The following is a 13069-nucleotide window of genomic DNA, read 5'->3' as shown; positions in this document are numbered from 1 at the left end:
CCATTTACAATAATGGCAATACCATATTGTTGTTTAGGCAAGCGTTTTGCTAAAACAAATCTGGGCTATTTACAATAAGGGTACATTAATTAATATTACGTAATGCAGTAATAAGCATTAACTTACAGTTAATTAAAGTGTCTAGTATTACATTTACAAATGTGTTCATGTTAACTAAGGTATTCATTTTTATCACATTTTATCATATTTATCACTATTTAGTTATTTATTATTACTCCCTTTTTATTTTTTCCTGTTGGGTTTTAAGTAGCTGGGTGTGGCTGTGTATGTGTGTGTTTGTGTGTGTGTGTGTGTGTGTGTGTGTGTGTGTGTGTGTGTGTGTGTGTGTGTGTGTGTGTGTGTGCGCGCGTGTGTGTGTGTGGGGGGGGGCTGTTTTTTTTTTTTAATTGTTGCTGCTGCTGTTTTTAATTTCTGTAAAGCACTTTGAGCTACATTAGCATGTATGAAAAGCGCTCTACAAATAAAGTTTGATTGATTGATTGATTGATTTAACCATTATTTAATAGTTAAACATACTTACGATAATGGTAATACCATATTGTTGTTTAGGCAAGTACACTGCTAGAAAATCTGGAAATACTTTACTATAAGGGTACATTAATTAACAATAGTTAATACAGTGATAAACAATTACTAACAATTAATCAATACAAAAATAAGGATAAAGTAATATTTATTTAGGGTTAAATTAAAGGTTCAAATACATATTATGATATGTTTAAATAATGGTTATTCAGTATCCTTATGAATTTATTAAGTACAGTTAAATACTTCTTATACAATATAACATACACAATGATTTACTGGTGAGGCCTCAAGTTGAGGAATGTTTACATTAAATTAATGAGATAAATCATTAGGATGGAAATGTAAGTGGACAATCATTACCCTTAAATAAACATTTAAAAAACGGCTTTCTCTTAATAAAATTACTTAGTTGTTAACTTATAAGTAACTACATTACCATCTTTATCAACCACATTCTAGTTAATACCTTAATTAATATGCATTAATTAATATTGGTAAATGTTAATAATAGACATGTTTTACTTAATGCTTATCACTGTATTAACTAATGAAAATAGAAAGTTTATACACTATTAAATATGTATGGATGTATGTAAATATTATATATAAATGTATATGTTACTTAACATGACCACCATTAGTAAATAATTACTGGACACATTAGTTAACTGTTAATTAACTGTTCATTAATGTATTACTGCATTAACAATGTTAATTAATGTCACCTTATGATAAAGTTACAGAAAATGTAATATAATTCCCACCGACTAATTAGTTCTAAGTCATTATTCCAGCAGTATTTTAGTCGTTTAATAAATAAATAAATAAATCAGATCCATATTCCTGCCATATTAAAGCTGATCTCTGTACTGTTGAAATAGCCAGAGTTAAGCGTGCATTAAAGGGATTTCGTTTTTCAGTGCAGCATGATGGGGTGGGGGTGGGGTTGACAGGGACATGTGTATGGGTTGATACAGCGGCATTAAGGTCTGCACCAAGGGTCTAGTCTGTCTGCCTAATACCTCTAATCCAATCCCCACTGCTAGCATCAATCACAGTAGATGTGGTCAAGGACATGGTTACAGTCCAGTAGCATCACTGCCAACTTTGCTGACCCCCCACCCAATTCACCTCTTTCTCTCCCTCTTTGATGATCACAATATCTTTCAGGGTCCTCACGCTACATGGCACAGCTAATCCCTGCAGCTGCTGGACAATGTGAAGGTAGGGGGGTAAAGAGATGGAGGTAAGGTTGAACTGCGTGACAGTACAACATAAACACAGCCTTTTAATGCCAATAAAGCTCATTGAATTGTAACTGAATTGAATTGAGAGAGGTAGAAATCCAAAGAGACAGACAGAGACAATGTATTGTATCAGCCTCCAGTAGCTTTAATGCCGGCTAATTTCTGTGTGGAAAACAGTCAGAGGGTTTTGCACACACAGTAATGTCTTACGGGTAATCTCTCCATCACTCCATTGCTGACAAGATGGACCTTTCAACACACATATGCACAAATACACATATGCAGCACGGCCTTTGTCTCTCTCTTGACACTTCTGTTTGAAACACAAACCCTTATCCTTTGACTACACACTAGTAACTGGAAAACTGGTCACATCAGCCACTGCCAACAGCAATATTTGAAGGGAGTGTGAAGAGAGCTACACAACCACAGTCACAAAGAAATGCATGCATGGGAGTGAATACACTCGAAATTACTAGTCAATGGCAGGACTGGAAATACCTTGAATCACAGACTATATGGCACAGCCAGTGATGATGTTTAAAATGAAAGGAAGCTGCTTCATTTTATCAACCCTTGTAATCAGAAGCGCACAAACGACACAAACAAATATAAACAACACCTTATAATCACAATGCACATGGATACAGAAAACACCAAAAATAACCTGCTCTTCACGGTTGCTAGGACATGGCTGGGTCATTTGAGTTTCCCCCGCTGGCTCCTGTCGTTTGTTTACCCCCACACTTCCTGAATGCTGATGGCAGATAGTCTCCTAGTTTGTACAAATGAGGGGGGAAAAAAACAGCACACTGCTCTGAGAGGCTGCTGCACGATGCAGGAGGAATAGGAGTAGGATACGAGGGGGGCCAGTATCCCAGTATCACGAGAATAGCTCTGAGGGGGTCACGTGATGTCCACATGGGATATTTACCACCAGGGTCTGATGATGATATGTGTATATCAGAGGAGGAAGACAACAGTTCTAACAGGCTTCCCTCCTCATCTCCACTCCATCTGCAGAACTGAGGCTTTGTGTTACCCTGTCATGCAGTTATTACCATGGTTGCAGCTTGCCTGTCTACCCTGAATACAGAGATGTGATCAGAGTAAAGAGGGCAGTTGGTAGTAGCTCAGTTGGTAGAGTGTGCGCCCCATGTGCAGAGGCTGTGTCCTTGCTGCAGCGACCCAGGGATCGAGGCCCTTTGCTGCATGTCATCCCCTCTCTCTCTAGGGTCCTGACAGGTCCCAATGGGTCCTGGGTTTCGGTCAGGTAACCATGCTCTAATGAGAAGAAGAACTTCTTGATAATTAAAGGTACACAGGGAAAGCATCAACCGAAGGTCAAGAGGGAGAGTCAGGGGTATCATTACAGGCGAATGTAAGAATTGCAGCAGTAAAGAGTAGAAAGAATGGTCTGGTAGTGCTAGGGGGGAACACCCACAGATGCTAAATCTGGGAAAAGGACACAGTTTACAATTCAGCACAAATAAACGCCTTGCCTTTCAACAGTCCATTTGAAGTGCACTGCCAGCGCAAAACCTGTGCGAGATCAGTCTGCCTCTCCAGAGGGATAAAAGCCAAAGGCCCCATTTCAACAAGCCTCTCCTGAGACAGACCCCTATTCATACGGTCTCTGAATGCTTTAGTTGTTGCCAACCACGCGGTTTGTCACTTGGCAAAAAAGACTTTTTGAAAAGAACTTACCAGGGATGAAGGATCTATGGCTCAGGTCCACTGTTCACTGGTGTTTGTCTGTTTGAGTTACACGATAGCAAAAAGACAGAACCATCTGTTATCATTCCTGGATCCTTAGCTGCATTCGCCCATCCATCTCAAAACTCAAACGCAATAAGATGGCAGTTAGCTCAGATGATGCATTACAAGCTGGGAGAGGGCCTGAAGAACACAGTAAAAGTGCCTGTCACAGCTTTCTATTCTACTCACGAGCTAGTTTGAACTGCTCCATAAAGTCATTACAAGATGGGAGAAAAATGCATGGGAAGATATAGAGGCCAAATTTAGCAATCCAGTGGTCTTAGCAAGAATTATGAGGGTGTTGAGCTTATAAAATGTTTTACTGTCTAGTAATGGGCTTTGGTTTTAAATAAAGTGAGATCACCAGGCAGGATTTTTCTGATAATGTATTGTTCAGACCATTTTTTGTATTCTTCAGATCAAACTATTTATGGTTGTATAGATTTCTAACCCTGCAGGTGAGGACAGAATAAGAATACTACAATATATTAGATGAGAAAAGAGAGACCACTTTGATAAAACACATTTGTCACACCAGTAAAGTGAATTATAGCTGTGTAAATTAAATTGAGAATGGAGGTGGGAGGCTTGCTTATCCAGCAGCCTGTTTTATCTTTAGGAAAGAATTACAGGCTATTTTGTTGGTCAGTATGAAGGTCAGATACAAGCAAGTCATAGTGGAGTTTAAAAAACTTGCAACGTCACAACGCCCTACCCCTGTGTTTTGTGCCTTCACATCTCAGGAGTAGGGTGTCCTGATTTTTGTTGGAATAGAGGGGTATTATTAGGGCTACGTGGCCCTCTAAATGGAGGTTTGTTAAAGGGTACACTTCAAACCGAGGGTTTTGAGAACTCTCTGTTGTTTCAATGTATTATGGCCCTTTTCTTTACAAGCGTATCACTACTTAGTTTGCCGATGTCTCAGTAGCCCCATTCACACTGGCGTTTGCATGCGGGGATCCTGCGCCAATTCTCCGCATCCGCCTCTGTGTGAAAGTCTCAGATGCGGCGGGGGGTGAAATTTCGCTGCGCCTCTGGTGCGCCTCCCGAGGTAGTATCAGAGGCGCAGTATTGGCGAACCGAACCAGTGTGAATGGATAGTCCAGTCCAACAGTGAAGTTGCTGCACTTGGTACCGCTCCTCTAATATCAATGCACACTGGCAGAGTAGGAGCCCGGGTTGCTAATGTTAGTCTATAAGGCACCGCTAGTGGCTATGCAACGTTGTTGTGTTCTTTTTTATTCAATAACTTGATTGATAACGTGAAGTTGTGAACGAATTGGTAGCGTCCATTCTTTTTTATCTCAATCAGACAAATAACAAATGGCATTGTGAATACCACAATTACCATGGTAAAGCAAGAAAAATCACCAAAGCTGAAGACGGCATATTGGACAAGTCCAGTCGCATCTGTTTATATAAATTAAATCGATGACAACTGACAACGTTTGAGCATCTTGAAGGGTTGTCTAATTTCAACCACTACCTTTATCTTTTTAACAACAACCCTGGTCTGAGGGGCAACGGGGGCACTCAAAAACGAGGGGTACCTTACTGTACAACTTGAGAATGAAAAGGAAAACTGGAACTCAGAATCTATATATCCAAAGCCACAAACAAGGTAATCCCCTCTGTCAAATGACACATACTGTGCATGAACCAGAACTAGTCTCATTAACAGAACTGTAAACACAAAGCTATAAATTTGACCTCTCTCATATTCAATATCCAGCTTTGGAGACATATTCCTCAAGGGTAGCCAAAGTAAACCCACCAGAACCTGGCCTATTCTCATAACTCTGTGTCACATATCCATGTCTTGATCTCAGCCCCCCGTCTGAAATGAGTTATTGGTAGAGAGTGCTTTTTGCCAGGCTTTTTTATCACTGTGCTGAAAAGCCTGAAAGCTCTCCCCATTCTGAAAAGATAAACTGTGTTGTCGAGCTTGGCTATAAGGGACACACAAACAGCTCAGACAAGTGTTTGGGACTAAGAAGACCAGGCAAGGGAATTTTACTACCATTGCTACCACAAGGGGTTGCTGGGAGGAGAGGGGCCTCAGAGCAATGGTGGGGCTCAGCCTCTCCGAGCCTGAAGGACCCCAAGGGAAAAGCCAGTCCAGAGAGCGGGGGACTCTCACGGACAGTCAAGAAACTTTCCCACAATCAAACACACAAACAGAGCTGCACAGGGCAGCGAAAAGGACCCTTGTCAAGAAAGGAGATGGAGGGAGGGAGGGAAAGAGGAGGAAGATCTGATAGTTACAATAACACAGCCCAAAGAAGTACATCCTATGTCGTATCTCTTGTACAGAGGCCCCTCACAGTGAATACACTCGATTGACAAACACTGTACTGTGAAGGATATTCAGTGGTCCAAGCAAGGACTCTACATTCTTCCAGGCCTGTTTAACCTGTAAGTAACCTTAAGTAAATCTTGGAACCTTAGAGGCCTGGTTTGGGCCTCTACCAGATAATTTGGCCAAACCCACACAGTTCATTGGAAAATGACCTCATTAAGGTAATCTGTTTTCAGCACAATCCATTGCTACAAATACCATCTGCTAGGCATTAAATGACGAGTGTCAGGCCACTGAGGACATCTGGATTGTTAGTGTTGAGGAGTTTAGGCTAATTTAGGGCTGAATTGATCCTGGGAAAACAACAGTGCATGTTAAAAAGAACTCAAGGGCAGACAATCCAGGCCAAATGATTTGTTGTCAGTTTGCTAATGGTGACCCAATCTACTTAATTTGCAAGTAGAGGAAATTCTCAGATTAAAGAGGAGCTGGCTGAACTTGGTTTTAGGGAAAACAAAGCCACATGATCCCAAATAGATACTGAATGCCATTAGCTACCCAACCCAACATGTCAAGATAATTTCATCTAAAGCACATAATGACAAGCTCTTTGTAAACACAATCCATTTCCTTGAGGGCCAGCTTGGCAGTTGGACCATGTCATGTGTCATAGGTCACCTTTCACCACAGTTAACCATGTGTGGAGTATATTCTCAACAAAAACATAGGTTTGACCTCTGATACCTCTGATAGCCGACTGAGGGAGATGATAGCTTTGTGTTTTGACTCTTTCAGTGCTCTCAGTCAAGTTTTCAGTCATGTCTCCCACTGTATTTGACCCAAGCCAAACTCACCATTCTTTGCCGTGTGATTGATGTCTTTCTCCTGAAAATCTAATGGTTACATCTTGAGAAAATGTGGCATGCAAGCCTCCTATTTGAGTGGGTCGGCAAAAGTCTTCCAACTTCCTTTTATAGAAGTAACCCCATGAGCGGGATATCATAGCCATTATAAATAAGAAGCTGGAATGCAGAAGGGGAAAAAATAAACATCCAAGCGGCTCCATTATCTACACCCAGCTGTGTAGTTTAGAGGCCGATCTTTGGAGATGATGTCACGCTGGCATTGTGTTACTGTTAAAATAGCGTTTCTATAATTTTGTGTGGATAGTAGTTCATTTAAGAAAAGGCAAGCAAACACTACTAAATGTGGACCTTGAATTCACATGGGTCAACCTTAACTGAAATAATTCAACAAAGCCAGAAATGAATGCCATGTCCCATGGTGAAAGTACCAATGAATTAAGTGTAATATTAACTGTGCACATGTGAATACAGGCATGGTCTTAAGTCGATGAATGTTAGTGGTCTTTAGTGGATCAAAAAACAAAATCACAGTGGTCAGTTATGTCTACTGGATACAGACCAAAAGGTCAAAACAGAACATCTAAGAAACTGAAAGAAAATTTGGTTTAAAGGAACTTTAAATGAGTAGACCTCAAAGTAGTGTGGTACTGTTAGATTCAGGTTTTGAGGAGTACCAAGGAGAAAGGGCGAATGTAGGATCATCTCCAGGTGCAGCGTTTCAAGCTAATTTCAGAAGCAAAGTGAATCTGAGCTGCGGAGGTGAGAAGAAACCTGCAGCCGAAAGAATACAGGGGACTGACGCACTGGAGGTTTAGTAAACGTTTCCATATGTGCTCAAGATCCCAAGTGAAAGAGCTGCTTTGTGCTCAGCGAGGTAGCACATGCACAGGTCCCAAGTGGACCCCTCCTGCTTTTTATCCCTTCCATCTACTGACTAAACCTATCTGGCCCTTTCTCAGTAGCTCGGGGTAATATTAGCCAAGGGTAAGGGGCAGGAGCAAGGGAGTTTGGATGCCTGAGTCTCAACCCTCCATCCAGCAGCGTATTTTGATGGGAGCTAATTGCCTGTGACTACATTAAGACAGGGGACCGAAACAACCATTACATTGAGTTAGTTGTCTAGGGGGTGAAGGGGGGTAGAGGGTGAAGGGGACCGAGGCTGGGACAAAGGATGGAGAGGTAGGGGGCAGGGAGCTGTCAGGAAGTAAAGACATATTAGGGTATTCTCAACCTCCATTACCCCAGTGCTAAATAATTCCCAGTGATGGAGAAATAATTCTTCAAGACATTAAAGAGACAATCTTACATGAGCACCTGCTCCCTGTGTGTTTAGTTCTGATATGATTGAAGAACCAATCATCCTGCCATCAGGCACACTTAATGTGAAAGTCCATCTTTACTGTGGCCTCAAGCTCCCCTCCGTAGAATCAGAAAAATGCATGGTGAAACAAAGACTTTAATTGCCTCTAATTTATACCAGTGGTGGAAACAGGCAAGTCTAATCAGGTAGTCAAGGCAGCAAGCTACTGTTTCCAAAAACACTACTGTGGTGAGAGTGCATAAAAGCCTGGCTAACAATGACGCATTGTGTAGAACTGCGAAAACAGAACTTGAGGTGTCTTTCCTATAATAAAATATCTGGGGTTATGATATTTTAATTAACCATATCATTGTGTAACCCATTTATTTTACATTTGGAGAGTGTGTGGGTGTGTGTGATGATACCGACAGGAAATTAGACTACAGGAACAGATTGAGGAGGAGGAAAAAGGAGAAGGAGGGGTGGCAGAAGAACACAAAGTGTCCTGCACTGTTTTGTTTAATAGTTCCCATTGAACAAGAGGTTTCCTCCTTCAACCAAGAGGTATGACACATGACCCATGGATGTTGTTTTTTCCAAGCAATTAGGGTAATTAGATTCTGAGTCAATAGCTTCACATATACACCACAATAACCAGACTGAGATGCAAGAAGGATGGAAATATACAGATTGTTGAGGTGAGGTGCCAGTAAATGTATATTAAGATCATATCATAGCACTACTCCACAGTTGGGTAACCCCAATCTGATAGCAAGGTTGTCTTACATTCCGGGGCTGTCTTGCCATGCTACAATTCTTCTCTGAATCAGACTCTTCACAACAGAAGACAGCCTCACTGCTGTATGGGAGAAATAGACCACACCCTGTTGCAACCACCCATCAGCAAACCCTGCATACACAGTCCCATTGGACCCACTCTACAAAAGTTGAGATCAGGCTATTCCTTGAGGTAAAAGAAAAGCTGAAGAATCTTTTACTATTTCTCTTTAAAAAATATTTTGACTTCAAATAAATGTGTCAACATCTGTAAATAATCTAGCATTCCCAATAAAACAGAGGAGCAATATAAAGCATTCTGACGGGAAACATCACAAACTGCAATGGTTTGTGCACAAGGAGCTACAGCAGATGATTAAAACGCCCCTGAACATCATTGGTACCAATCTACTGAGTATCAGTAATATCGGTGAAGTGAGATGTCTGCACAGAGCTCAAAGGATACTAAAAGACAACACCCACCCCAGCAACAGTTTGTTCACCCTGCTGCTGTCTGGCAAGTGATACAGAAGCAACCGCTGCCGTACCACCAGACAACAGAGCAGCTTCTTTGTTAGATGTGTCTTTAACCATTTTTGCGCAGTTTTTAGGCTGCTTCTGTGCATGTATACAATTTGTCCCTGACAGCTTGCAACAAAAATAAAAAAGCAGTCAATTTTAAACCCTTCTCTTCAGAGATTTGACACTCCTTGTGCAGGCCTATGTGAGTATGACTCATGGTGTGAGAGTATGGTCGCCCTCCTGCTGCAAAAACAAATCTGCTAACCATACCAGTTTCACTATTTTCACATGTACTCATAAATGGAGGTAGTAGTAAAGTAGGAGAGGTGGGACTTTGTTGGGGTCATAACCACTTGTTTGGGAAGAGAAGGGGGGGGCACACTTTTAACAGACGTTGTGTCTGGTATAGGATTATACCCTCACAGCTAATTACTCCCAGACTCTTTTGCTCTGTGCCAGAAGCTCTTCACAGGTACAGTAAGCTCCCTGACCACCACGCTAACAGAAGAGTGGGCAGGAGTAGAAACTGGCACAATATCTTATACTGTAAATGTGAGTTAAGGGTAGAAGTCACTCAAGTAAAGCTAAGCTGTTGATATAACATACACTTATCTTCTAAAAGAAGAATCTGAAAATGTAAATGAGAAATGAATAGCTGTCAATGCTGAAACAAAATAGTTCAATCAAAAATCAAATCGAATCATGACCTTAAAGTCAAAAGTCGAATCGATCGTGGATTCTTGACACCCATAGTTAGGGATACAGAAGAAAAAGTCTGCCTTGCCTCAGCTTCTGCCATATCCTGCCCACCACACCAGACTCTCACCTTACAGCTCCAGTTGGCACAGTCAATTGCCAACCAAAACATCTGGCCCTGGTGGAAGTGCGTACGCCTCAGCCTCAGCGGCTGGTTGGGAACAATGGCCCTGTATTTCCCCTGCTGCATAGCCGCCTTTTTTTCCATAGTTTAGACTGGGCAGATACGCACACCACAGCCCCGTGTGGCCAATACCTGGTATCACAGACACAGCCACCCTGAGCTGAGCAAGGCTTTCAGTCATCCTTCCGCCACAGAAACACAACCAAAAGCTCTGTCAGCATGGGCACAGCCAGAAGCAGAACACCTCAGCCCAGTGGCCTTGTTACTCTTGGATGTCAGAACTATTTTTCTTCCCTGCCTCCCTCCTGAAAACACACAGGTAGTTGGACAAGGATATGCACAATAATCCAAACAGTGGACCTAAAAATACTCCAGCCAAATTGCTGGAACAGCTGCTCTAGTCTGACTAGAGAGTAAACAGCCAAATATTCCTGTTTTATATGTGTGATCTGACATAATTTGGTGCTGAACCTGTGAAAAAGCTTAAAGTGTATTAAAAGCTCAATGGATTGCAGCCCTGCTATAGTGCAGGGCTTTTCAATAAATCCATCCAGTGCTGACATCCATTAAAACAAGTCTGTGGGCATCAGTGGGTAACCTATTGATGTCTGCAAAGTATGTACATTACACATTGTTGAGAATTCCTTCAGCTGCCTTACATGGACAAATCCCGCAAGCCATTAACTCCCAATGGGTAAGCATGATTAAAATGTAATTTTAAATGTCTTAATCCATTTCAATCTTTTCACCCATAATCATCATTTTTATTTTTTCCCCTCTTTTTTCTATTTCTCTGAACTGGCCAAAAACAGTTAGGGATAACTGTGGTTTACTTGACACTCGTAAGCAGTGCAATTTTAATCCACTAAGAGGAATGTAGCAGATACTAAGTACTCCTTAGGAAAAGTTTGGTGGCTGAGGAGGAGGGGATATTTTGTGCTTAGCATGGCGCTGTGCTTGTAAAGCCTCAACAACTGACCAAGAGGATCCGATGCTGCATCTCTGCCAGATGTTCAGCAAGATAAAATAGCTCTTGGTGCCTATCAATCCCATAGACTGACTAGCAGTGTGAGTTTCCGTATGCTCCAAAGTGTGAAAAGTATTTGCCTTTGTTTTCCTGTTAATTTGGTACAAAGCAACTATTCAGAAACCGATGTGAGAGATGATCAGCACTGTCTCGATTCACTTCTAAAATTTAGAGCCACCTGTTTTATGTTACAGGAACAAATATTTTGACATTCTGATGTCTGGTTGGAAAACACAACCTGAAAAGTTGGTGCAGCCAAATTTAGCTCAAGAGAATAGGAACAGCTGCCCACTGCAAGAAGAGTCAATCATGACAAGGAATTTAATCTGACATTCAGTCTGAAAGTCACAGTTTTCTGCTAACAAGAAAATACCATCCAAAGAGGTGATATAATTCCCCTCATCCTGGTTAATTTGATTTAATAATTTTCATGAATACAATGTCAAGTTCGTAAGAATCTTACTGCCTTTTATCAAGATATTGACATTTAAATTTCTTTGGAGAAAAAACAAACATAAAAATGGAAAAGTAGGGAGGAGCTCAATCAGAAATGATGAAATCTTTTAGTTGATTTAAGCAAAATCTAATAGTAAGACTAATCACTTCAGATGATGCCTTGTTATGAACAGACATTTTTTACAGTATGATTGAGGTGGGCAATGTGGTGACAGAGCAGCGCCCTCTTTGGATGCTCACAGAAACTACATGTCTGTCCGTTTAGCCCAGTGAACATACAGCCGCCTAATATCGGGGTCAAATGCATTGCGCATCATGCAAAGGCTGAATGCAGTCCATCATTATATCACATAACTCTATTAATAACCGAAAATGATCATATTGTCACCATACGTCATATCCACTGAAAAATAACCAATAGAAGCAGGCAGTCATGCGTAGAATTGCATATAAATTAACCAATATGCATCTATGTGCAGTCAGTAAAGTGTTACATTGGAATTGGAAACGGGTGATATTAAGCCATTTATCATTTTCCCCTTTAATATTAATGTAACCAGCGAACTGGAAGGCTTCAAATCAGGTGCTGGATCTTAATTGGCATGATAAACGGAAAAACAGCAGCCAGTCAAAACACGTTTCCATTTTACACCTTCTATCTTCACTAAATATGCAAAATCAACCAACGCAGCTAACAATATATAACAGTACCTCCATCATGTCGTTTCCCATAAGAAGTGTAAGAATTTGCAGCCGATGGCTCCCTTTGCTTCCACGGTTGCTGAAGGGGGAACCAGGGAGTGAGCACCATCACAAGGTACCGTCAATTCAGCTCGATTTACAGTAAAATCGTAAACTTACCTTCCAGCTTCGTTACGAAGAAACAGTCACTGTCCGAAAAATAATAATCCCTTGTCGCTGTCACCAAGCAAATATGACCAAATCGAGTCCTTCGGCGGGTTGAATAAATAGAGAGCCGATGTCCTGTGCTGGCTGGAGGGGCTGTTCATGAATGATAGTGGCGAGTGAAGGGATTGACAAGTCGGTCAAAACAGCAGCACCACGCCTCCCCTCTTAAAGCTACCGCACTCTGTGTGTGTGTGTGTGTGTGTGTGTGTGTATTGGAAATGAGGATTTGAAGCCCATTACATTTCATTAATAGTGAATTATCTTGGTCATGGTGTCATTGATACCAATAAATAACCAAGCAGCCAATAACATGTTACTGCACTGCATTTAAATGCTCCCGAAGGAAAACAGCTATAGAAATGTTACAGTTTTTGTAAAAGTGATAGGCCCATAGCAGAATGCCAGTACGTGAAATAATAACCACAAATCCTACTACAGCCATAAATGAATATAGCAACTGTAATTTGTGTGACTACAAA

At 41.2% G+C, this 13069-nt stretch overlaps 1 protein-coding gene across 3 annotated transcripts in view; it reads right to left on the bottom strand.

The window, feature by feature from the left end:
• Window positions 1–12662, bottom strand: part of daam2 (dishevelled associated activator of morphogenesis 2) — a 116497-nt gene extending 103835 nt beyond the window's left edge. For 2 of the 3 annotated variants that reach the window (XM_073467185.1, XM_073467187.1), the window contains exon 1: window positions 12543–12662. The gene's annotated coding sequence lies outside the window, so the exon portion shown is untranslated. Of the gene's footprint in view, window positions 1–12392; window positions 12463–12542 lie in introns of all 3 variants that reach the window. The other variant, XM_073467186.1, reaches the window with a different exon arrangement.
• Window positions 12663–13069: the final 407 nt, after the last annotated feature.

This window comes from Pagrus major, chromosome 5 (assembly GCF_040436345.1).
Source record: "Pagrus major chromosome 5, Pma_NU_1.0".
Lineage (NCBI taxonomy): Eukaryota > Metazoa > Chordata > Actinopteri > Spariformes > Sparidae > Pagrus > Pagrus major.
Note: the sequence above shows the minus strand (reverse complement) of the source record. Positions and strands in the feature narration are given on the sequence as shown.